Below are 24,196 nucleotides of genomic sequence, written 5' to 3'. Positions count from 1 at the left end.
GGGTTTGATGTCAACATCTGGGAGAGTTTCAGATGGAAGGGAAAATCAGCTTATGGATCCTAATGATGCTTAAGGCGCTGGCAGGAACCAGCAGGCAACTCAGTTTATTACTCAGACATGAGGTGTTAAAAAGAGTGTATCTGTTTTCCTTGGCCCAGTGATTGTGCACCATGTAGATGGTGTTGCCCTGGAAACCCCTTTGTAGCCCCGGAAACCCCTTTGTAGCCCCAAATGGGGGGTCAGAGAGCACTGAGCCTGTGGCTAACTGAGGCTTAGGAGGTGAAGGATGCACGTACGAAGCACCTCTGGATCTGGGCATGATGAGCTTTGGTACCTGCACAGTGGGACTCTGGGTCACTGTGCAGTGCAGACATTGCCCCTCGTTGCTGGGCTGAAGGCTTCAGCAGGCTGGGGAGGTGGGGGGGTGGGGGTTTCAAGCAGATCTCAGCTCTAAAGTCAGCATCAGTGGTGACTCTAAGAAGACCAACAGCCATGCTTGCCTTAGGCTTTCCTGAGACCGCAGCTCACAGTTCACTGTATTCACTGAGAACACAGTGGTTCTCAGTTCTGAGCCCACTGGCTCTCAGTGTGGACCAGAACTCAGGCGGAGATGTCAGTTGAGCTGATGAGCATTTCAAGAGCATGGGATGAGGGGTTGGGCACAGTCATGGTGAAAGGGCAGCCTGACAGTGCAGGGGCAGGAAAGGGCCAGGGCCTGGGGCTGCAGCTGGCCAGGCAGAAATCAGGATTCCTGCCTGTCATAGAGGTGCCAGTCTCTGTTCTCCTGGATCTATGCATCCAGTCCCAGAATTTTGTAGGTTCTGCTGAAAGAGCTTTCTGCTTGCTCAAAGGTGATTTATTTTTACAAATTTAAATGAAATCCCCTTAGCCATTTTTGAATAATATTGGAGTTAAAAGGGCTCTTTTCCTATTTAAAAATATTCAAGCTAGACTGTTTTTATTAAATCAAAGTTAAGTCAGATAAGACTGCAGTTTGAAAGTTCAGACTTGAGCAGGAGCAAGTCGTCTCTGAGGAGCTGTGCTCTGGCAGTGTTCAAGGCCAGGTTGGACACAGGGGCTTGGAGCAAGCTGCTCCAGTGGAAGGTGTCCCTGCCTGTGGCAGGGGTTGGAACTAGATGAGCTTTAGGACCCCTTCCAGCTTAACTCATTCTATGATCTTATGATTTTATGGTAGATACATCCCCCATGTGTCTGGCATGAGGGTAGGAGTGGTGAATACACCAGAAGAGGTGCCCTTCATGGGAATGGGTAGGACCCCCTTCTTGGGGATATGAGGAGACACTGACATCCTAGGTTTTCCCCATGGCAATCCCAGCTACTGACCTTCCACCCTGTGGTGAGCTGATGAGTTAGAAGGTCCCTGCTGTGACCACCCAGTTAATGGCATAGAACGGGACAGGAAAGGACCTGGGCAGGGACAATCCTGCTTCAGGGTTCTGCAATGTCCTGTGGGGCAAAGGGAGCTGACTGTTGTGTCCCACAGATGATCTGCCCCCCCTTCTCATTCCCAGTCTGGGCACGCCTCAGGCTGCTCCACGAGCCCTGCAGGAGCTGTCACACCAGGGAACCTGACATCAAAGGCAAGGCCAGGTGCCACAGGACACGTGTGACACATGGTGGGCTTGCCAGCTCCCGTGATGATGTGAGATGAAGGGAGCCGGCTGTTCCCAGCTGGAGACCGGGAGGAAGAGCAGAGCCTCGGCTGTCTGTGTGCAGAAGAAAGGGAAAAGCAGCAATAGGAGGAGAGCAAAGGGCTGGAAGGATGCCCAGACTGTGGGGGGCTCTTCTCAGTTAGAGACCCATTGCAGAGAGGTTCTGGGGATGGAGCTGTGTCCTTTGGGACACCCGCCTGACACAGAGTCAGCTGCAAGGCTGATGCTGGCAGTGCTGCAGGGCTCAGTGCAGTCAGTGCATTGCTGCTGGTCAGCTTTTGCCTATGGGCACAGGAGATACTGCTTTCTTTGCCTTCTCATAGTAAAAAACATGGGGGGAAATGGATGCAAAAGAAAATAAGGATGGGAAAGCTGCAGAGAAAATGTGATTTCTTTGAACATCACCAGTCTTGCCCCTTTGCAAGTCCATCTCATCTTTCTCACTGCTATCATATGATCTTAGGTATACTTTGATAGCTCAGACTGTAGAAACCAAGTGCCCCCACTGGTGTGACTAAATCTGACTATGGGCAGATGCTGAGCCTGGTTCTCTGCTGTGTTACTCCAGTCTGACACCAGTACATTGCCATGATGACATCATTTGGATTATTTCTGATTTATAGTGATTGAGAAAAATTGGGTTCTGTACAATAATGCAAACAATGAAAGACACAAAGTGAAAATAGTGCCTTGGAACTGCACTTTCACATTGCACGATATTTTGAGGACTTGATGTTGAAAGCCTTAGCGTGCACAAAAGGAATTTGCTTCATTTCGTATATTATACAGTTGTCTGAAAGAAATAGCAAACAGCTTCTCAGCCTGAGCATGCTTTGCACACACTGAATTGTGGGGGTTTCTGTCCATCAGCCTTCTACCAACAGATCTCCTCTGAAACTCAGATCGATACCTGCCAGCAAGATTAGCTGCTGGACCCATGACCAAGGAAATACAAATGACCCTTGCAGAGGCCAAATTCTGCCCTTTGCTACATTGATCTGAAGCATCCACTTCTCTGTGAGGGCAGAACAGGTCTATCTCTGCCTTTGCAAACAAAATGCCTTTTCCCTTCCTTCTCCACAGAACAACTTCACATCACTTTAATCCCATACAAATTCACCTGTGTCCAAACACCAGCCTTTTCCTAAGACCTTGAAATCCACAGTTCAGCCACAATTATACCAAACACTTTGTATATAACACAGCAACTGCTTCAACTCTGACCTGGAGGTACTGTGCTGAGGAGCCACTTCCATCTTCACTTCAATGTTGCCACCAGAAACACTACCAAAAGCACCACGCACAAAACCATGGTGAGCCACAAACAGCACATGCAAGAGATGCTCCACAGGCATTTATCCAGCCTCAGCTCCCCTCTCGTGATGCCGCTGGATGAGGCACTTACCGTTCTTCCGCTCTGCGAAGGGTGGTGGCTGGAGCTTGGGGCCATCTCTCACTTCGCTGCCAGCCTTTTCCTTGGGTGCCTTTTCTTCTTCATTCCCACTCAGTGCACTTCTGTGGTCGGAGCGATCCTGTTTGACCGCACCATTCATCACCGTGCCTGAAGGGAATGGTCCAGATTCTGGCTGCTCCACTTTGGATGATCAGGTGGAGAAGCAGACCCCAAAGTTACCACTGGAAGAGAAGAAGAGCAGGTAAGGATGAAGTTCCCAACCAGTTCATAGAATTGAGGACAAAGACTGGCATTTGTGAAACAATCAGACAACAGAGAAGTCATAACTCCATCTGTTATCCTGCTTTGGACACACTTTAGGGTTCCCTATTGCCTGCTTGGTTCTGCTCTCCTTGTCTGTTGGGTCTGCATCCTTGGCAACTTCGCTGCTGATGATGAGAAAGCAATTCAACTGTTAGAAATACAGAACAGGTCTACAAATGAGATTGATCTTCCTTTATATAAGGCTCTGGTCTGCTGAGAAAAGGGGGTGATGGAAATAATTCCACACGACACAGAACAAGTTAGATCCAGATTCCACACAAAACACAATTGCACGATACAGATAGCAAACACCAAATATCAAACCCCAGATAGTTTTTACAGCAGGAAGTGTACAAACGCCCTGCAAAAACTGTCCATTGTCATGAAACCTGTCACTAGCACACATGGCAAAGTTAAAGCCTTTATGAAGAACGCAACCAGATTACATAAAGAATTGTGTGAGTTTTCAAAGGATGGGAGGAGCTGTTGGTTCTACTCTAACGTTTTTGTGGGGTTTATGGTCAAAATACATCAGGGAAAGTCTCAGGAAATTCTGCAAATTCAAGTTGTGCTTCTACAGATATGTGGGCAAGGAGATGCTTGCCTTGCTGACACTCATAACTCACCAGAAACAGGGACAGGAAGGATTTAGCTCACGCCAAATGTATTTGTGGGATGCAGACACGTGAGCCAGGAGGAGCTGCTGATACTGAGCACAGCAGAAAAAAGCTTCAAGGACTATTTCAACCTCATGTTGTCTAAAGCAAAGTCCAGATGCTAAGTGAAAGTGAATGCCTGTAAGAATCAGCACCAGCTCCTAATGAGTCCCATCAAGAAAGAGCTGAGGAGAGCTAAAAAAGGTCATTTGTAGAGAACAAGAATAGAAAAGTGCAAGATTGATTTAGTGATAAAATTTGATTTAACACAAAAAAGTTACCAATTTACTGTATAAGGAAGTAAGAATAGTGCACTGTATCTGATACCATCTCCTCCACGCTATGTGTGCCAGGACTGTCCCACAGGCCTCTTCGTACCCTGCACTTGCAGGGATTTTGCCATCTTCTTTCTCATCCACCTCACTGTCTGCCCCCACCTGCCCCATGGCTGTGTCCCACTGGCTGCAGGTGACATACTCCATCCTCTTCACACTGGGTTTTGGTGCTGGGAGGTTCCATGTAGGGTGTCCATGGGGTGGACAGGGAGAAGGTCCCAAAATGCTTTTGTCCCTTTATCACTTTGAAGGTGGAACACAAAACTGTCGCCATGTGCATCAACTCAGGCAGCCTCTGCCCATACCCAACCCTGCTGTCTGGACTCTGAAACAAATGCAAACCCACTCTGGATCCAAGCCAAGTCCTTACCCACCAGACCTTCCTTTCTCCCACATGCTTCTCATCACTGCCCTCTCCATCCTTTACATCCACTGCCTTTACATCCCTTTCCCCACCTCCTGTGTTCAGGTCTCCCTACCAAAGTCTGACATGCTGCCACTACACACGGAAACACCCCTGCAGCATCCCTACAAGCCAGGGCTATGTGGTGTGCAGCATCTTGGGGTATGTGATGTGCTGCACCTTTGAACTGGCAATCTCAGTTCCCACCTCTGCTCGAGCGTTTTAGCAGCTCATGGTCTTTTTCTAGTGCTGTGACTGCAGTGCCATGTATGTGCCCCACTGTGATGGGCAATCGACCCACTGCACATCCACCAGTAGTGGCTGTAGGGCCGCAGACCTACTTTGGCACAAGCAGCCCCTAAGCTCTCTATTTAACTTGTGACTAACGTGGAACACGCAACAAGTGTTTACATTGCTATTTTAAAACGTACATATTTTGGACATTTAGAAGTTACTGATATGATGCATCTTTGCAGTGGAAACAGCGGGTGATGACAGGACAATCCAGCAAACTGCATCTGCTTACAAAAATGAGACTTTGTTCAACTGAACACTAAATCTTTGATAAATGAGTCAGGGCTTTGGTGACGTATATGTTGAACCAATATGACAGTTTTATATGGATTATGATTATTAATGCTTTTGACAAATCGAGAGCCTGAGCCAGCCAGTGCCGAAGCTGTGAGACCACCAGCAGAGGCAGGACGCTCTCAGGAAGGCTTTTTACAGCCTCTGGGTACAACCTTCTTGCACTCAAGGCATATGCAATGCTTTAATTTGCAGTGAGTGCACTGGGGTGCCTGAGCACAGGCATCCACCACACACTCAAGTACCAATGGCTCAAGGGTCGGGCTTTTTATCCTGAAGTCAAATTTGGCCTCAAAACACCCCACATTGTTCACTCACTTCAGCCTCAAGTATTTACAAAGCTTAAGCGCACTTTTTAGCCTCAGAGAACATCTCCCATCAAGCAGTGCTGCCAGCACATAAATTGCAAGGCTATACACAGTACAGGCCATTTCCCATCTCTCTCTGACTATAAATATTAAATTCATAAAGCTGGGCTGCCATGGTGGCTCATGTGTACTTCCTTGTAAGACACTAGAGATCCTCCGGAGCAGATGCCTGGTTTACAAGCCTCCTTGCTTTCTATTCACAGAGCATTGTAGCATGGACAAGGATATGCTTTCCCTGGGCTGTGGGCCAGGCTGGATGGGCTCATCTCCTCACTGGGCAGGTCATCGCACCATCTCACATATCACCCTTTGGGTCATGGGCACTCATGTGTTACCCTGGAGCTGCCACAATCCCTGTCCCTAGTGCCTACTGTGACACAGGCAGATTGCATTGGCCCTGCGGGCAGACTGACCCCTCTGGGTGTTGCCTTCCCTTCCCTCCATCCCTGCTGCTGCAGAAGGGAGCAGCATGCCCAGACAAGCTGCCCTTCTCCCCTTACCCTGCTCCCCCATCTCCTGGGCAGCCCGTGCAGTGCCCGTATGCACCGAGCACGGTTTTGAGTCTGTCCTGCTGGGGGAGATGTAGACTGAGGATTGTGCGGCCCGGGAGGTCCTGCAATGCCCAGACACAGCTCGGCCATGAAAGTTTCTACACGGTTTGGAAACCAGAGCGCAGCGCAGGCACATACCTGGGGGGTGGCGTGGACCTGGAGCATGGATGAAGGTGCCTCGACCTCCCTTTGGACTTGAACGTTCCGCACCATGCAGCCAGGGTAACTCATGCAGGAGACAGCCCTGCATGGGGGCAGCTTGGCAAGACCAGCTCTGCCTCAATGCTGAGCCCTGACTGCGTCCCTCCGCCACCCGCCAGCCCCCAACCCATTACCAGTAACCACCGAGCATCACCAAGCAACCCAAGCCCTCATCCAGGCTGGGTGCTTGGTGCTGCACAGGCCTTGCAGAGGTGGAGGCATTGCTCCAGCACACTGTGCACCCACATGCATGGCACTGGGGCTTCTGCAGGATGCTCCATTTGTCACAGCTCTGAGGGAGATGCTTTCCCACAGCAAAACTTCCCATGATTGTTTATAATTTCCCCTGATCCCAAATGGAGATAGGGAGATATTACAAAATAAAGCAGAGGGGGGGAGGGTAACAGGTTAGCATCATTTCCCATTGGATAATTCTAAAATATTTTCATTTTATAACTTCTTCTTAGAAAAAAATGAACTAAACCATAAAACCCAAAAAATTATTTTAAGAATTGGGGAAAAAAAACTTATCTCCCTGAGAAACAGTTTTGGCTTCAGCAGCTCAGCTTCCAAGAAAGAGGTGGTTTGTCTGGAAAATTCCTAAACTGAACAGTTCCCTGTCCAGCTCTCACCAATCCACTTCCATACCCCAGGTCTACCCGTGTCAAGAAAATACTTGGATCAAGCTTCTTGCTGGCTTTCCGGGAGCGAGCTAGGAGTGAGCATCATGCCAAGGTGCACACCGGAAATAGGATCTGTTGCTCCCTGGAGCAAAACAAGACCCTTCCTTAGCCCTGCTCCAGGACCTAACATAGGGACAGACACTTCCTCCTCTGCTCAGCATCACAGCTGCCCTGCAGATATACCTGAGCAACCCAAAAGGACAAGACAGAAAGGAGATGGAAAGTCTCTCTGTCACGGGAAGCATGCAGGGATCCAGGCTTGATCCTGTGTCGGAGCAGAGGCCTCCAGCACTGTTTAAGACACCCCTGCTTGCCTGACAGACAGGATGCAGACCCTACAGCAGCTGGGCACAAGGAATCTCTGCAGGCTTGAGACACTCATGTTTAGGCACCTGGCTGCTGCCTGTACCCTGCACAGGATTAGGCACAACACTTCAAAATGCACTTTGCTGCTATGCAAATATCTTCATTTAGAAGTGTGTTAATGGAATGTCTTAATGAACGACACTGCCACAGGGCTGACTCCTGCTTGTGTTACTAAGATGCAGCTTTGATGGTCTGCACAGTTGTTCCCTGCCCAGCATGGACCCATAAACTAATCCTCACTTTCCACCTTCTCACCTTTTCCCCTGTGCCACCTCCTGCATGCAGGAGCTTATGCTTCCTCAGATACTGGATCCATCTAAATCCTCCCCTGCTTTCCTGTTTGCTCTCTTAGAGGTTGAAGTGGAAGTAAAGACTTTTAGCTCTAATGCATGTGCAGGTCCTCTTAAGCAATCGTGACCCACCATAAAACTCTGAATTCCCAAAGAGAAAAACCAGGAGAGATGTTCAGAGATGCAGACCAGCCTTATCAAATACTTCACGTGTTTGTTGTGGTGTGTTTGTATTCCTGGACTTCTTCTTGCAGGAATGTTGCTGATAAACCCATCTCACTGAACATGGACTTTGTGTGTTTTAGCTGATGTTTACAGTGCTCAGACAGTAAAAGTAGCTCTGGATTCCTGTGTGTCCCATGGACATTTGTACTGTCTTGTTGCAGATGCTGATCAACCCTGCTATGTATTCCTCCAGCAGGAATCCTGCCTGGTCCTGCTTAGAGCCATGCATGATTGGCAAGGCAGAAGACAGCTCTCGTGCCTATACCCAGAACAAGAAGAGACCTTTTCTCCTCCGGGACCATCCTGGAGCTGCCAGGAAATGCACCACTGCTCTTATCTCATTGTTTTCCTTGCAGATGATGTCCTCATGGATGGTTCCCCTCACTGAACTCCCTCGTGCCTCCAGGGATGCAGAAAGCCCCATCCTGTGGCACTGCTGAGGCAGCAGCATGGAGCCTACAGGCTGTTTCCCACAGCTCTGCACATTCCTCCCATGCCCCAGAGAAGTGACCTGATCCCCACTGTAGCCTCCACACAAGCTACAGCTCAGGAGGAGCTCCTGGAAAGGCCAAGGGACTTCTCCAGTGAATGGAAAATAGAGCAAGGAAGCCTGCCCCAAGCCTGGATACAGCCTTCATGCACAAGTTCTTCCATGCAACTCCTTGTGCATCCCCTCTGCCAAGACGCAGTGAACAGAGCTGTGCAAACACAAGGCCGTGAAATCTTCACTCAAGGCAAACTTGCCCAGTGTTTGGTCACATTGTGATCCTCACGCTTAGCAAGGTTTGCCAACTCTTTGCACCCCCAGGGGGTTTAGGATCGTATCTGCTTCCCAGCCTCCACATTGCCAGCACTGATATCTGCTCCAAGCTGCCCATAGGCCATGGGGCCTGAGACAGCAGAAAAGAGCACAGTGATGGGAAGGGGCAGCTATTTTCACTCAGGACAGCTCTTGGCCTTCAGCCTGGAGAGGGCAATGGGAGATAGGGGCTGCTGTTCTCAAGAGAGCATCTCAGTTCTAGCATCAGCCCTGTCCCTCCCCTGCTTTGAAAAAGGAGTTATTTCTCCTTCATTTTTCACAGAATGAAGCTTTAACTGGTGAAAAATAGCAGAGGAAGTGGAGAATAGGAAACCACATCCTCCTGAGTTCCACCTCTCTGACAGTCCTCTAAGTAGGCTGAAGATGTCTGGGACAAAATCAGACAGACAAATTGTACACTGAAATAACTGATCTTGCTGGTGTGGACTCTCAATGATCAGATTCATTGGTGCAACCTGATCTAGTTGAAGATGTCCCTGCTCACTGGAAGGGCTTGGACCAGCTGAGCTTTGGAGGTCCCTTCCAACCCAAACTGTTCTATGATTCTATGAAATTCCTCAAGAACTGACTCCCTGCTTGTGCATCCATGTCCATGGCTCATCTGCTGGCACCCAAGGGCTCTTCCGAGGACAAGGACTTCTTGTGCCTGAAAAGGCCCAGTGATGTGGAGTCTAACACTGTGGCAGAAGGTGTCTCCCTGACACATCCAATGACATTAGGATATGTCAGGGACATCACTAGAACATACGAAGTGCTGTCAGTCCTCTTAATCCTCCTGTTTGCAGTGCACAGAACTGACACTAATGCTATCTCCTTCCCTGGCTAGGAAGTAGCCCATGAACATGGATGTGTTGGGATGCTTGGCAGAGCCTGCAGCATGGATGGGACCTGGGCTAGGCCTGTGGGGACACTTCTGAGTTATGAACTGCATGAAAGAGGCAATGGCAAAGCTCTTCTCTTGTTCCATGTCTGCCTGCTGCTTCTGCAGGACTGATTAATAGGGAAGTGCCAGGTCAGTATTAACCTTCCAAAAGGTAACTGGCTGAAACCTTGCCTAAACTCCGAGTTTTCTCAGGGTACCTGGGAGCAGACCTGTGCTATACAAGATCTTAGCTGACATCTGTGCCAAATCCAGCTTGGTGCTCACTGCCAGCTGCCTGATCAGACCCAGAGCTCCACAGTCTCCAATAAACACTCAGGGCCTTGAGAACAGCATGTCTCAGGTCCACAACCTGGTGCAGCTCTCAGAGCTCCCTCTGGTTGGCATCCATCTGACCACATGTCACCCTTCAAGTGCAGGCAGTAGAGCCTGGTACTCTCAGCATCCTCTGCATTCACCAAGAGTGAAAGAGGAATTTCTACTGCCTGTCTGTGAGCTTAAGAGCAGGTGAGATGATCTGCTCCCTAAAGCACCCATTTCTTGCCACTGGCTGTAGAAAGCCCCTGCATGATGGACTCACATGAAGGATTAGCTGAGACAGTGGCCACACTGTACCAGGTCCAGGGTGTTCAACCCACGGTCCCACTCTTGCTCAGAGTCTCTTTGTTCACAGCAACTTGCAAAAGAAGACAGGGAGGAGAGGATATCCTGTTTGCTCACATTGTCCTCAAGTATTGGTGCCTTCTTTTATAGCTCCTCTGCACAGGCTCTGTATTGGCACAGAGGCAGCCCCAGTTCCTGGCACTGTTCAGGGAAAGATGTCCCTGCAGCCAGCATGCTGCTAACAGGACTTATTGCAGTGTGAGTGATGGATGGTGGTGTAAGGGATGGATGGTGGTGATAATGCTGGGACACGGTACTGTGCTCCAGACACAGAGTAAACGCTCCAAGGGTAAGGGGGAGAAACAGAGTCATCTGCATAGGGAGAAAGAATAAAAGCTTTGAGAAGAGGAGCAGAGTCTGCCTGGGCAGGAGGATGCAGGAGCCATAGGAGTAAAATTTCACTTGTGGCTATTGAAGACAGAGGATGCAACTTCATGCTGACATGGGGCAGCCTGAGCCCTCCAAACTCCTGTTCTGGTATAGAGCTTATTCCGGTCTGGTCATGGCTGCACTGCAGGTGTGGATGGCAGACCCAGGGCTGGTGCTTTGGCATTCCTGCAGACTTATGCCTAATGCCACATGACACAACCCCTGTGGAGACTCCAACACTCTCCTCTAGAGCCTTGTGCTGATCCCCGACTCCTGTGAGCAAGCCCTGTGCCACTAAAACCAGCCTGCTCTTCCATTCACAACCACTTTCCATGCTGAGACAGACACAAACACTCAGAAGATCAAAGTACAGTGGATGGAGAAGTAGGGCTGGGACCTAACAGTCATCCACAGCCTCTGCTCTGAGCATGGGCTAGCCAAGGGGCACAGGGGCTACTAGCCCTCAGTACTCAGGCTGCTGGATTACTGCCCTCTGCTACAAGCACTTCAAGCTTTGTCAGCTGTGGTTGTGGTTCCTGCATTTGGCCTGACACCAGAAGTCCTTAAGGATTGCACTTCATGTACTACCTAGCATTTGCCACCAGTTCTTAGCCCTGCTAATGTGTCTGGGGCTCTTTCCTGGCAAAACAGTCCAGTAAAAACACTACTATAATGTTACTGGACAACACATGCAAATAGTTCTGAGTTAGATAAAACACCTCCTTATGAATCTGGGCCATGCTTGTAGATTTTAAAGTAATCTTAAAATAAACTTCAAAATCTTAAAATAAGTGGTAATGTTCTAACTATGCTGAAAAGGCTCAAAAAGCAGATATCAACCTCAAATTTGTTCTTGCTGCATGCTCTGTTTGCAAAACTGCTTTTAGGCTAATCTTGTGAATTGTCCAGGTCTGACTCATGAGCCCTGTATGCTGGGGCTGGTGGTGCTTGGATCACACCAGATACTGCTGGGGCACTGGGTGTAGGGTGCTGTGCACCCATTCCCAGCAGCCTTGGTGGGCTGAGGACATGGGAAGGATGAGGGCTTTGGTAGCAGCAGCATTTATTTCTAAACTACTATTTGATTTGATGGCAGCCCATGGCAGGGGGTTGGGACTGGATGAGCTTTAAGGTCCCTTCAACCAAAACCATTCTGGGATTCTATTTGATTTTATTTATGAACATTTAGCAATGAGCTGTTTCTGCTTGTGACACCTGAACTGTTTAGTAAGGACAAACCGGTTCAAAGGAAACAACATAGAACCATGGAATGGTTTGGGTTGGAAGGGACCTGAAAGCTCCTCCAGTTCCAACCCCTGCCATGGGCAGGGACCCCTTCCACTGGAGCAGCTGCTCCAAGCCCCTGTGTCCAACCTGGCCTTGAACACTGCCAGGGATGGGGCAGCCACAGCTTCTCTGGGCACCCTGTGCCAGCGCCTCAGCAACCTCACAGGGAAGAGCTTCTGCCTTAGATCTGACCTGAACCTCCGCTGTTTAAGTTTGAATCCATATCCCTTCTCCTATCAATACAATCCCTGGTGAAGAGTCCCTTTCTGGCATACATCGGTTTCAGAATCTGGTTTAAATACAGCCTCAACCAAAACTCATGTTTTTCAACTTTTCCAGTGATATGGTAAAATTCCTGGTCTCTGGAAGTGCCCGCTGGTACTTAACATTACCAGCATCACTGTTGCCGTTAACACTGACACTGCTTCTACTACTAAGTCATGGCTCTGGCAACTACATGATGGGTATTTCAACTAAGTGTAGAGGATTCCCGAGGCCAGCCCCTATAGCAGGCTTGCCCATCCTACTCTGAGCTTCCTGAGCTCTTGGGCACAAATGTCTGCAACATCCAGGTTGAGTTTTCTGATAGCATTGCATTGGATTCAGGGAAAAAAACCCCTTACTGTCATGGAAAGGTGTCCTGGACTTAGCAACTGGAGTCTTCCCACAGAAAGTGGCTCTGCCTGTTGCAAGGCTGGCCCTGCAGCACCAAAACAAGACACTAGCTGAGGTTCCTCAGCCCATGTATTTCCATAGCTCAGTGCTGGGCAGCTTCTGTCTCAGACCTGGGTCTGCTTGTCCTCCTCAGATGACATTACACAGTGTGGATGCACTTTGCACTGGGTTTGCTCAATGTGCCCAGGGTCTCCCCACTCCAGCCCATCTCCTAATGGGCAATGGAGCCCAGCTCCCAGCTCAGGTTCTTCTGCAGCCACCAGGCAGGTCCAGCTGTGATCAGCCACCTCCAAAAGGCTCTCCCAGTGACACTTGCACCCCTACCAGCAGCCTCCTCAACACATTTCTGCAAGCAAGCACTGTCTTGTCTCATGGAAGGTCATTTGAATGTCTCTGGTTATCGCTGCATCGTCTAACTGTTCCCTAACGCTGCGGCATTTGTGGTTATGTCTGATCTTTGTCTCTCTCATTTTGTTACGTTTTAGAAATGTAATAAACACAATCTTTCTGAAAGAAAGAAAACATGGCAGAGATCTGAGATGGAAAATGAGCACAGACTGGAGCCATGCCTCATTGTTAGAGGCCAGAAGGAGGGGAAGCAACAAACCCCACAGTGACAAACACTATTAATGAAGCGATGAAGGCAGCTCTCAAACAGGAGTGCAGCTGAAGGCAGAGCCAGCTCGCTGGTTCCTCTGCCCAGCGCAGGGGCCTCGCCAGCCGGAGTTGGCAGAGGGAGCTTTCAGTGGGTGGGAAAGGCCACAGACTGACCTGGCAGGGCTTTGGGAAAGGTCCCAGACAGCTGGCACAGGACTCATGTCCAAGGGGTGTGTTCCCGCAGCAGCAGGGACCAACCTGAGCCAGCCTGGGGTGGGCACTTGTGCTGAGTGCATCATGCCCTGTGCATTGGCTCTCTAGCCCCATGGCTCTGGGTCTGAGCCCTAAGTAAGTACCCATCTGGTCATGTCCAAGTCTACATTTCAGCTTGGTGACCTGAAGCCTCTCTGCCTTCTTCAACCATTCAGCCAGCACAGGTAGGAAATACAGGGCAGCCACTGACCTCTGTAGACCTTGTCACCCCCTTGCTCCAAGCCTAGTAAAAATACAGGGCACATTTGTCCAGACCTCTGTCTCTCGTGCCCTCAAGTGTTGGCACAAGCAGCAGCTGGAGCAGTGTCTGTCTGCTGCACAGAGGGCAGCCAGGCCGTGCTCTATCCAACTGAATCTGGGCTTTAGGGTGCATATCTGCTGCAGGCTGCTGTCACTGCATGAATTAACCGAGCTGCCCAGTAAGAGCTTCTAATAATAACCCCACAAAGGGATTCTGGTGCTTAGCCTGTCTTCTTGTGCCGAGCCCTGCAGAGGTCTCCAGGGCAGTCTGTGAATTTTCAGATCACAGGCACTGTGACTGGAAACCATGAGTGGGGCTGCCACAAACTGGAAGTGACCACAGGGCTTGTGCAAAGGATTCTGCTTCAACTCTTTCTTCTATAGGTTTCAAGCACCCTTCACTTCCTTGCTGCTAGATCTAGTGTGGCCAAGCCTGAGATGTTCTCCAGTCTCCTGCTGGACTTCCTCAGTGCTGCATGGCCCAAAGGACCAGGCCACGTGGTCAGAGCCAGCCATGATTAACAAGGGTGAAAATCCTTTCAGTATCTCTCTAGCTTGGCAAATAGCTTTTACAAATGGGAACTCTCCTCAAGCAAGAGATATATCCCATGGATACATCTGAATGAAGATGAGTGCATGATGATCCCAAGCTTGAGAGCACCCTGAGGTGAGTCACCCACTCACTCACTGTCCCATAGCAGCTTTTCCCTCTAGAGTAAGCAGCTGAACTGTTCATGTGGGAAAGAAAGGACATACACTGTGTCCTGCAGGAAATCCCTGGATGTACAAGAGAGACATCATAGGATATTAATGATTCAGTCATTTCTCGATAGAAGGCAGAACTAGGGGTCAGCATCCATCTTTAGGGCTGATCCCCTACAATGGTCCCAGTGACCAAAGTAGCCAAAGATCTCCCCATTCTCCCTGCACCCATGGGACTTGTAAAAGTGAAGCTCCTTCATCACATGAAGGAAGGTAAAAAGCCACAAATGCACCCAACAGTCCAGCTGAGGGCAAAACGCTGTGTGGCTCCCATCCCAATACACACATTACTGTGAGCAAGGTACCTCAAGCAGGCACACAGGAGTGCTCTGACACTAGAGAAGCAGTGCACCAGGTCCAGATCCCACCTATAGCCAAAATGCTATGAAAGCAAGCAAGCTCCTTTCTGCATCCCAAAAGCCAAGGCTGCATCAGGGTGAAAGAAAACTTGTGGTTCCTTCAGACAACTAGTTAACGTTCTGTAGCATGAGGATAATAAACCATCATGCAATAAAGAATATCACGAACTGAAGAAGCCCTCTCTTTTTAACAGTCTTCCAGAGATACTAGCAAGTAAAACATTCAAGGCCATTATCCCATGACTTCATTTTTCACTCTAGGATCATTCCTGTCGTGTCATAAAATCCCTTCCATTAACTTATCAAGCTCCATCTAGAAACAACATCGGCTCCTTGCCCCTACTTTCCGGTTTGGAAGGCTGCTCAAGAACGTCATTCTTCTACTGACTAGAAATTTAAATACATCCTCCAGTCTAAATTTATCTGCAAAATCACCCAGACTCAAAGCATGAGGCCTGTGACCAAAAAGGGCCATGTTTAGGTAAGGACAGGTGGGGTTATTGCAAGAGGCAAGGCTTGGCATTATCTGGAACTCCAGGTCCAGTTGCCAGTCTCATCACTGGTTCCTCTTATTTCAGTGACTGTGAGCCACAGCTCCCTGGAACACCTGAGAAATCAGTACCCTGCCTGTGTGGGAAAGGATCAGTAAAGCTGCACAGGAATTACAGAATTCTTTCACCATGGATAACATCGATGCCAGAAAAAGAAAATAATAATTATCCCACAGTTATGCAAGGACACATGCCCAGTATTTCTATGAAAAATCCAGATTCCAGTTGTAATAGAACTTTATGGAGGAGCTGAGTCTGGCTTGGAAAGGATACAAACATAGCTACAAGACAAGATGCAGTGAAGTGTCTCCATTGATGGTTTTGTCTGTGTCCTGGCAAGTAAGATCCTTTGGGAAGTGAAGAGAAAGGACATCTCCCTACTCCCGTCAAATACCCTAGAAAGATCAAGGTACTGATGGCTCCTCCTGAGGAAATAGTACTACATCAGTGGATCCTCATCCCCAAGCCACAGCCACATGAACAGATTTAAGCCTTCCCTAACCACAGACAAATGGGTCCCCAGCACCAAAACCATCAGTAGGTGTAATGTGGCACAGCAAGGTAGAGGAGTACCAAAGCAGGTGGCTTAAAGCTCAGACCCTGGCACCACCACTGGATGTGCTGATGGAATAGTAATGAAGAGTCAGAAGGTACATGGTACAGGCGACACATCCAAATGACTCTGCTAAAGCTACTCATTTAAAGGTACCTGGATAAAGGTCACTGGAGTGATCTTGGATTGTCAGGACACTTCTAACAACTCTTCTCACTGAATGCTGTTGAAGAGCTTTTACAGAATATGAGTGTTTAGAAATAATGAGCAACCCATAGGCTTGTTTTAATGGAGGAAAAAGGTAAGAAGTGCTAGGGTTTGTGCTGGTCAACGTAATGATCTAGATAAAGAGAGAAATTTTCCTTGTAATGTCCAATTACTCGGTGCCATGAAAAAGAAACGGGACATGGAAAGCTATACAAAGATATCCTGATACTGAGTGGCTGAAGGATAAAAAGGCAAATGCAAATGTTTATCCATGGGGAAAAACAACCCACAGAGAAGAGCAACGGGGATGACCTAGGGTGAGGTGAAATGAGCTGGAACTCTTAGCTTGGAAGATGAGGACTGAAGCAGACCTCAGGCTGAAGGACTGCCCAGTTAGGAGTGGCCCAAACAGCATCAATAGGAAGTGGTCATTCTTTTCAGGAGCCAGGGAGGATCAGTGATGTCCTCAAGCATCAGGTTTAAAAAAGACAAAAGGAGGAATTTTCTCTCCCATTTCATAAACTGTGGAACTCTGTTTCAGGATGCTGAACATGCCAAAGGGCTGGATGAGCTCGAAAGGCACTTAGATACATTCATGGATGGATGTATCATCATGATTTATTATCACCAGATATTAAACACAGAGTTTTGTTAGAAAACAAACTCGAAGTAAGATGGGTCCTTTAGAATCAGTGACCTCCTCTAGCCATGTCCACATGGTTGGAGACCAGACACTCAACTAGGCTGACCTGTCTTTTGATCCCCAATAGAGCCATTCTTATGCTCTCTGTTTTCACATGTGAACATGCTTCAGTGACTGTCTATTAACTCTGGTTTGTAGCACAGTGCAGTGTAGGCAGAGAGGAGAAACACACATGGCTCAGGAAAGGATGGAGATTTGTGGTAAAGGCTCTTGAGGCCGGGCTGAGACTCAATGCGCCCAGTGCAATGAATGCTCTAAGGCTGTGAGGAGCCCTGTGGCCCCACCGCATGTCCCTGCTGCCAAGGGACATTCCTCAGAGCTACTTGCTAAATAATGGAATCTAAATTTCCGCTTTTTTGTGGCAAAGTTAAAAAAACCCATTAAAATTAACCCAATTATATCCTGGTCTAAACAAAGGGCATTTGGGGCTGCCAATTTCACAATTATCCCAATGCTTCTTAATATGACACAGATAAATACTTTCCAATTACCCAATGGAACAAGGCTGCCCTGGGGGAAATGGAGAACAATATATTACAGGGGCCAGAGACCCAGGAGATCCAGGATTTACACTCCATTACTCTTGCCATCCACACGTGGTGGGGAGGGATGCAGCAGGGTGAGAGCTCATCCTTGCCCAGCCCCTGGTGCTGCAGGTGGGACTGTTCTCCCAGTAGTACACAGGGAGTGGGGCAGTTAGGGGGGATGGAGCTGAGCTGCTTTCCTCAAAATCTCCTTAGAAGTCTCACACAGGAGCTATTTCCCTGCTCCATCCCTGGTCACATTCAAGGCTGGGTTGGACTGAGCCTTGGGTGTCATGGTTTAGTGCGAGGTGTCCCTGCCATGACAGGGGGTTGGAACTGGATGATCTTAATGTTCTTTCCAACCCTAACTATTCTATGATTCTATTATTCTATTTTTCAGATGAAAACATACAACTGTTCAACAGGCACACTGATGGTGGGGTTATAGAGTAGGGGCTTCTCACCCTGGGTATTGGCTACAAAGCTCTGCTCATCCAGGAGCTGACTGGGAGCTTTATTCCCACCCACAATAGGTCTGCACAGTCTCCGAAGCACAGATTCACAGGTTGGTTTGGGTTGGAAAGGACCTTAACATCATCCAGCTTCAACCCCCTGCCATGGGCAGGGTTGTCCCACACTAGACCATGTCACCGAATGCTCTGGAAATTCTGCACTGGGGAAAGATGTTTCTCTCACTGGGGAGCCCTGAGAGCCCAAAGCTTGCTCTGGGGGTGGCAGACGGACCTGAGTATATGAAGACGTGTCCATGCTGTGGGCAGGCCAAGCCCTGGGGAGAGGAACAGAGCCCATGTACTGAGCTGGGCTCATTGCCCTGTGCTGAACCAGGAGTACTGAGGCCCTTGTCCTCTCTCCTATCCTTTTGCCTGTCCAAAGGGGCTCAAGGACCCACCTGTGTCCTCAAGCTTTGTGTCTGGTTAACCCCAAACCCCTTCTCTGACATCCCAGGGAGCCGAGGTGCTAAATGCTGTAACCATTAGTACTGCAGCACAGGGGAGGACACAGACATTGGTTACCTTAGAAACTCAGAGGGGTAATTTTCTGATTGATATCAGTTCCAGAACCAATGCTTTAAAATTACATTCAGACTTGTTGTTTTGGTAGAGTAACCAAAAGCAGATGCTGGATGGAGCAGCCAACAAGAAGTGTAAGGACTCCCTATGGATACATGCAGCCCAGCACACTGAAACAACCGGCCCAATGAAGGATTTTCTCTCTACCTCAAGCACCTTACCATGTTCTGCCTTCCTCAGACTGGCTCCGTCCTCTTCCCTCTTTCAGGGTCTCTTTGTCCATTCAGACTGACCCAGTGGCAGAGCACGTATTGCATCTTTCTAATGTTCTGCAGGCCTTTCCTCTCCTGGCTTTGGTGGGTTTGGTCCTCCCAGGAACTCCTGGGCAGATGAAGCTTTGTGGGGATACGTGATGCTCCTCAGCTGAGGGCTCCAGGGACAAGTTCAGAGGGGGATGCAGATGACACCAGGGTATACTCCTCAGTAGCTGCCAGACCACCCATTTAATCCCCTGGGTCATTTCAGCTCTTCCCTGTCATTAGTTAGCTGTTTTTCACAGGTACACTGAGCACCAGCACTGTACCATGTGCAGGATGCTCTTCCAAGCATATGGGGAGCTGGTGAGTCAGGCAAAAGGAGGCACAACCCATTCCCAAATGTCCCTGGCATCTTTCTGTCCAACCTGATCCTTTTCTGGAAGAGTCTGCATGACACCTCATGGCAAAGCCAGGCTGGTTACAGATGGACTTTCCCCATGTCCTAGGCTCACCCACATCCTGTCTGCAGAAGCTTTGTCTGCTGTACTGGGACTCATGCCCTTGGTAGAAGTACGAGGAAGATAGGAGGGTAAACTGGGATCAGTGGGCACTGCCCTGGAGAATGCTCTTGTGTTGGTAAGTACCATCCTTGTTAGTAGAATCAACCAATCATAGAATCAACCAGGTTGGAAAAGACATTTAGGAGCATCAGATCCAACCATTCCCATCCCTGCCAAGGCCACCACTAACCCATGGCACTGGGGACTCGTCTCCATGGGGTGTGAACACTTGCAGGGACGGTGACTGCAGCCCTGCCCTGGGCAGCCTGTTCCAATGCCTGAGCACCCTCTGGGGAAGAAATTGTTCCTCAGCTCCATCTAAACCTGCCCTGGTGCGGCTGGAAGCTTTTTCCTCTTGTCTTACCAAGTACCTCGCAAGAATCATGCATGTTCTGCTCAGGTCAAGTTTCTCCCCTGCTGGAACAGGAACTAGGGTCAAACACAGATAACTGAGGAGTGGATTACACAGGGGTGACAGCAGGCTTGTGCGTACCGCATGCTCCTCTGCAACACCCCAAATCCTGAGACAGAACCTGTGATGGACCGTTGAAGTCTGCAGTCTCTAGTCTTTGTTATCTTGAGTTTCTCTAAGCTGATCACTTGTCTTAGGCAAGGTTTGCACGTGCTTCCTGACCACAAGTATATAAGCAGCACGCTGCAGAGTGAATCAGAGAAAGACTGTGCACTGGGAGAGGCATGATGCTAGTGCTGCATTAGGAGTGTAAAGAAAGAAGGCAACAAAGAGATGAATGCATCCCTCTGGTCACAAGATCGTGCAGTCCTTCAGCTGAAGAAGCTGAAGACATCCTTTCCTGATACAGGCTGCACCTCTGCTTCCAAAGATGCTCCCCTGCACTGCTGCTGTCTGCTCCTAGCAGGTCTGTCTCCACAAGGAAAAGCTACTTCTACTGGTGCAGGAGCCACCATCCTTCCCCCTCCAACACAAGCAGTCCTTATGCCACCACCAGCGGGTTTCAAACCACAGTCAGGGACAGATAGTGAGGGACGAGCCTGGTGCTGCTCAGTGGAAACTCCATTGATTACTCGGTGCGCTACCTTCCCAACATCATGAACACCTCAGCCCCGGGGGAAAATCTGGGTTCTATCAGCTCTTATAAGCAAGTGTTTCGAAAGGTTTACAGAAAAGTAAAGTAAACAGAGCTCTGAGTAACAAAAGAGACCCGTTTATGCATTCTTTGATTCACTGTAAAGGATGGTGTAAACTGACTTTTTAACCAAGCATTAGGCAAGATTTGGGCCCCCGCCATTATATAATAAACAGTGACATGGCTATATTAAAATATTTACTTAATGCACTGAAGTGACTTATAGTATGAGTGGCTACTCAATAGGATGGCCTAAGTGTTAAGGCGTCAGGTGCCATCGCCTGTATAAATATTCTGTGTGCACTTGTTTATAGGAAAACCCCATCTGGATTTGGCTAAAACAGCAGACACCCTGCTGACCCCAGTTTTTGCTATTGGAAAATATAACACAAGTGTTCACTCATCTAGAATAACAGCAGCAGTTAAGTGCCATCTGACAGACAGAAGGGTATTGGCTTTTCTCAATAGACAGCAGGCTTGGTGCTGTGAAGGGCTTCACAGCAGCAGCTCCCCAAGATTTACAGCATCCTGCGGACCAGAAGCAAAAGCTTCTGCCTCCCCACTCACAGCCTTTAGCAGACAGGAGACATCAGGATGCCTGGGAACATGCAAAAGGACTGAGACACCCCAAATCTGTTGAAGCACAGAGGTGGGCTGTGCCACTCTATGAGAAGACAGGATGTCAGGTCCCCTCTCCACCTATCTGGCTGAGACATTAAGCAGCTTCAGTCTATCTGTGATGTGCATACAGTTGTATGCACCCGATGGAAGAAGGGTCTGGGCTCAAGTAAGGTGCATGAGGGAGCAGCAGTATTCCTGTAGCACGCTGCCACCTCCTGAGCTGGCAGCAGGAGCAGGGAATTCCAACCAACTGCTCCCTGAGGGTTCTGCACCCTGCTTGTGGCTGTGAGAAACACCCATCGTGCTGGTACAGCCCTGCCACAAGGCACAGGTCTGACCGTGCCAGCTCCTGAGTGAGCCCACGACCAGCAAAGGGCTCTGCGCATGCTTCTCCAGCTGCTCTAAACCAGTCCAAACCCTGCCCTGCTGTGAGCTTCCCCTTCACCCCAGCCTGTGATCAGTCACGAAGCAGAAAACACCCTCTGCTCCATCTCCATCATGGGCATCTTCAGGGGTATCCCACTGAGGACAGACTGTGGTTTCTCATTCACCACAGCCCTTCAGGCAGAAACCAAACGACCAGCAAGCATGCTTGCTACCTCATTCTGCACCCAAAGTTTAGCAGTTCCACCCCAAACCATCTCCTACCTGCATGTGCACATGGATGTGCAAAAATCTGTGCAGCATCAGTTATTTGTCAGCTATTCCTACTCCCTGCCTCCAATACATATGTTGGCACAAAGAGAAAGAGATATTTCAGCATTATATCTTTCCATGTCAGCTGGCTGCTACACCTCATCATGTCCTAGTCTGGATGTCTGCAAACAGCACAGAGTTTGAACATTTGTTCCAGCATTTCACAGTATAATTGGAATAATGTGGATTATCCCCTATATCTGGATTCTTTTTTCTCCCTGCCTGAAGACAGACACAATCTAGTCCCTGCCCTTGTTCTCAGGGAGAGCTGCCAGTTGTGAGATGGCTCCAGTTCCCTAAATGATCCAGAGAAATGCAGCAGAATTTCAGCAGGCCCAGCTGAGGTGAAAATAAATGAATTTCACTTATGGAAACACTCTCAAAATGATTTCTTATTCCATCCATCTCCCTCTTTGTAGCTAGTTAATTGCATTAATCACTTCATTGAAGTTAATGATTCCAGGAACAGCTGAAGCAGAGAAAACATTGAATTTTTCAACCCCACCATTTCATCTATGAGCTTTCTCTCTGCAGTGATCAGAGGGCTCACTTTCTTTGACCCTCCTTGGCCTGCCTGCAGTTCTGACCCAGCTCTGGGGCAGCAGCACAAGAGGGACATGTTGCTGCTGGAGCGAGGCCAGAGGAGGCCATGGAGATGCTGCAAGGGCTGGAGCAGCTCTGCTCTGGAGCCAGGCTGAGAGAGCTGGGCTGGGGCAGCCTGGACAAGAGAAGGCTCCTGAAGGGGAGACCTGAGAGCAGCTCCAGTGCCTAAAGGGGCTGCAGGAAAGCTGGAGAGGGGCTTGGGACAAGGGCCTGTAGGGACAGGCCAAGGGGAATGGCTTGAACCTGCCAGAACAGGGGAGACTGAGATGAGCTCTTAGGCAGAATCTGTTCCCTGGGAGGATGCTGAGGCGCTGGCACAGGGTGCCCAGAGAAGCTGTGGCTGCCCCATCCCTGGCAGTGTTCAAGGCCAGGTTGGACACAGGGGCTTGGAGCAAGCTGCTCCAGTGGAAGATGTCCCTGCCTGTGGCAGGGGCTGGAGCTGGATGAGCTTTAAGGTCCCTTCCAACAAAACCAGGCTGGGGTTCTGTGACTCCGAGCTCAGAACCATTTTTAACAGGAAGCAACTGCAACCGGACGGCTGTGTTCTACTTGAAGAAAGCAGAGAACTGCCCCTGGGAAAACCCAGGTGAAGGAGAGACCACTGTGATGGACATGGTCCTGTCCACCCACCTCTCCCTGTGTTGATCCCACATTGCCATGTATCTGCCCCGAGGTCAGGGTGCTGCTTTCATGGCTCTGCTCACCCTCACCAGACTGCAGACAGTTGCAAGTTGTAAAAGGCTCCCCAAATCTTGAGCCTGCAGCTCTTTCAGGTTTGATTTTCCCTTCGCACCCCCACACCCCCCCCCATCCCTTTTTCCTGTCTTCCAGCTTTTAATTAAATGACAACATGGGAACTGTAATTACAATCCAACTCCCATGTCCTGTCAGACAACATTTAGCAGAGCAAACCTGATTGCAGAGCACTGGCACAGAGGCTGCACATGCACACCGTGTGTTGCACTATCTTTATGAGTAGGATAGTTTAGTCTAGTACCCTTTCTGTTGAATAACACCATCAGAAGAGGGGCCAGGATACAGAGATGACAGCAACCTCACCTTGTGCTGGGGTTGTGAATTGATGAGATGGCAGCTGAACTTCTGTGCAGGAAGGATGCAGTACATCAGCCCCCTGCATGCTGCAGGAGAGCAGACATAAATCTTCAGGCACATGCTCACAAGAACAGTCTCCCTGTGGCTGCTGCAGCAGTTAACAGGAGGATGGGGAAGGTTTCTCACCTGGCTGTGCAAACAGCAGAGTGAGGTAGCCACTGAAGAAGGGGCAGAGATGTCCTGCACTGAGACAGGAGCAGTGCAGACAACCACCTTTTCCAGGGAGCTTCCCTACATCTGAGCTGTGAACCAGCTTCACAGAGAGCTCCTCAGGACTCCTGCTCATGCCGTCTGCTGCCAGCACCTCCTCCTGCCCCAAGCAGCAGGGATAGAGTGTTCCCTGCCTGCCTCCAGACAAAGAGAAATGCTTCTGGGTCCTGCAGCTGGTGTGGATTATATGATGGAAAGACTTTCTTATCCTCTCCCATCACCATCACAGCTGTATGGACTGGTACAGCCAAGCTCTCACTGCAGGAAACCTCTGATTGCCTGATGGGCACTGGACCCTTCCATCCCTTGGGGATAACAGAAATCAAGAGCATCTACTGCCTGCTGGGACCTAAATTCACCAGCTAAAGATAGACCCTGCAGCTGGGGCCCATGGACTCTGATTAGACGAGTGTCAGGTGGGTGGGAAACAAATTGGGAATGGTTTGATACAGAACTATGGCATTTCCAGCACAGCAGGCA

This window comes from Melopsittacus undulatus, chromosome 11 (assembly GCF_012275295.1).
Source record: "Melopsittacus undulatus isolate bMelUnd1 chromosome 11, bMelUnd1.mat.Z, whole genome shotgun sequence".
NCBI lineage: Eukaryota > Metazoa > Chordata > Aves > Psittaciformes > Psittaculidae > Melopsittacus > Melopsittacus undulatus.
This window is presented reverse-complemented; position numbering follows the sequence as displayed.